We start from the raw sequence: 2,265 nt of genomic DNA, 5'->3' as shown, positions 1-2,265 counted from the left end.
CCCCCGGCCGCCCCGTTAGGGGCAGCGAGGCAACGCCCGCCCGATTCGCAAGCCCCTCGGGCACGCACCGGAAGGGCAAGGAACGAGCGGAGGAGGGGAAAGGAAGGAGGGCCGGAGCTCCCCGGAGCAAGGGGCCGGGGGCGCGAGCGGGGTCCTTCGAAGAGTCCCGGCCACTACCCTCCCCGCCTCCTTTCCCCCCGCCCCCCCTCCCCCGGCCCGCCCCTGCCTCCTCGGCCCGACCGGCGGGCGCGCGCAGCCAAATCAGCGCGCGAGGTGCTCGGGGTGTGAGCCGCGCGTCCGGAGCCTCGAATCGGAAGGGAGACGTCGCTCCCTGATTGGTCCCGCCTCCCCCGTAGAGCGTGAGGCGAGGCGAGGCGCGGCCGGGCCGGCGGCGGTGGGCGAGGTGGGGTGGGACGCCCCTGGTTTCGGTTGACTTCGTCTTCGGAGAGCTCCCAGGAGAGGCTGTGGGAGGAGATGGAGGGGAAGCACGTGTCCTGCCGCGGTGGGGAGACAGCCCCGGGGTCACCCGTCCCCCTGCCTCGGCCCTGGGTCCCCTTCTCGGTCTCTCCAGCGCCATTGGGTGGGGCCTGTGAGGGCCGCCGCTGGGCCCACCTTCCCTCAGCAAGCCGCGGAGGGGCAAGTGCTCATCCCTTCGGAGGAACCGAGCCCGCCTGGAGGACGGGACGAGCAGGGGGCAGGAGGATGGTTCCACCGAAGCCGCGGTACTGAACCCACTCCGGGCGCGCCCCTAGGCGAATGAGCGGGCGAGTGGGCGGGGCCCCCGGGCTGAGGATGGGGGCGGGGCCCGGGATGTAAATAAGCCCCTGGGGCGGGGACCTGTGGGCTTTAAGGCCAGGGTGAGGGATGCCCGGTTTAACCTGAAGCTTGGTTCTCTCTTCAGTAACAAATGCATCTGATGATGCATGCTGTGAACGAGCCTTGTGAAGTCCGAGAAATAAGCTCGATGCCCCTTCATTGCCGGATCCTCTTTCCCTTCATTTCTCCGCTGTTCCGGTGATGTGGGTAGGCCCCCAGCATCTGCGCTGCAAGGCCCTTAACTGCTAGTAAGCTGCTCGCTGCCCAAAGCTGGTGGGGGCGTAACTGCACTCGGGTAACTTCGCTTTCACCTCAGGGACACCCAGATCTCTGCTGAACTGTGGAACCCAACTAATCAATCACATCCGGTATTTATTGAACACTTAGTACGTTGGGCAGGAAGCACCACAGAACTAAAGTTAAAAAGAAAGTTAGGTCTCACACAGGTGGTTGGCGGCAGAGACAAGGCAGTTTTCGGGGCTCCCTGTGCAGCGCTCGATTTCATGGGCTCCTTCGTGAATTTCATGTGGCGGCTTAAGCAGGAAAGGGGCACTGACAATATAAAGGAGTCAACAAGAAGTACCAACAGTCAGAGTTCTTGAAGTAGATGCTTTCCTTTCAGGTATGAAGGCTCCTCCGAGGAAGGTGTCTTCCGATGAGATACTTGGCCATGCCCCTGAGTCTTACAGGTTTTCCAGAAGTCCTTTCAGAATCTTCATGCCCACCATCTCCCTCCTTGAACACAGAAGTACTCTTCCCACCGAAAAGTTGTGATGAAGGGCATGAACCCCGGAGATAGGCAAATTGTAGTTTTTAGTTCTACTCTGTTCCAAATCTGTGATCTTAGGCAAGTGGAACTCACCTGCAATGATAGCTATTCAAATGTAGTTGTGTGGTGATTAAATAAAACAGTGAATATCACAGGGCTTTGACGTTCAAAGAAAATCAATAATTGTTAACATTTTTTCCCTCCGGTTGCCTTCATGTATTTATGCTAAGATAAACTTAGCAGAAATTCTTCAAAAGTTGACCTCCAGGGTGTTTTCTTCCATTGCCAGCTTAGAGGCAGCTCTACTCACCCACCTTGTAAAATAGCTTGTGAAAGCGACCCAGGAAGCCAACTGATGGAACTGATCCATCTCCTAAGCCTCTGCTTCCATACCCCGGAGCCACCAGGGAGGATGGTCTAGGCCAGGGCAAAGGCTCTTCAATTTAGAAGTAGGGAGGCTGTTTCTGGTTTTTGGTCCTTCCTGCTGACCCAAGCCAACCATTTTAATATGAAATGGCCTATGAAAAGCTACCCTGGGCCTGGCAGGCATGGCTCAGTGGTTGAGTGTCCACCTAGGAGGTCACGTTTCAATTCCCAGACAAGGCACATGCCAGGTTGCAGGCTCCATCCCCAGTAGGGGGCGAGCAGGAGACAGCTGATCAGTGATTCTCATCATTTGA

At 57.7% G+C, this 2,265-nt stretch overlaps 1 long non-coding RNA gene across 2 annotated transcripts; it reads left to right on the top strand.

Moving 5' to 3' along the window:
• The first annotated feature begins 285 nt into the window (after nt 1-285).
• On the top strand, nt 286-1,761 carry LOC106696438. 2 transcript variants are annotated; one of them, XR_001347379.2, is made up of 3 exons: nt 286-722; nt 902-1,184; nt 1,439-1,761. It is a non-coding gene; the product is annotated as an uncharacterized LOC106696438 (long non-coding RNA). The 2 variants fall into 2 exon arrangements; XR_002828315.1 differs by having other exon boundaries at nt 288-722; nt 902-1,761.
• The last annotated feature ends 504 nt before the right edge of the window (nt 1,762-2,265 follow it).

Source organism: Myotis lucifugus, unplaced genomic scaffold (genome assembly GCF_000147115.1).
Source record: "Myotis lucifugus unplaced genomic scaffold, Myoluc2.0 scaffold_16, whole genome shotgun sequence".
Lineage (NCBI taxonomy): Eukaryota > Metazoa > Chordata > Mammalia > Chiroptera > Vespertilionidae > Myotis > Myotis lucifugus.
This window is presented reverse-complemented; position numbering and strand designations above follow the sequence as displayed.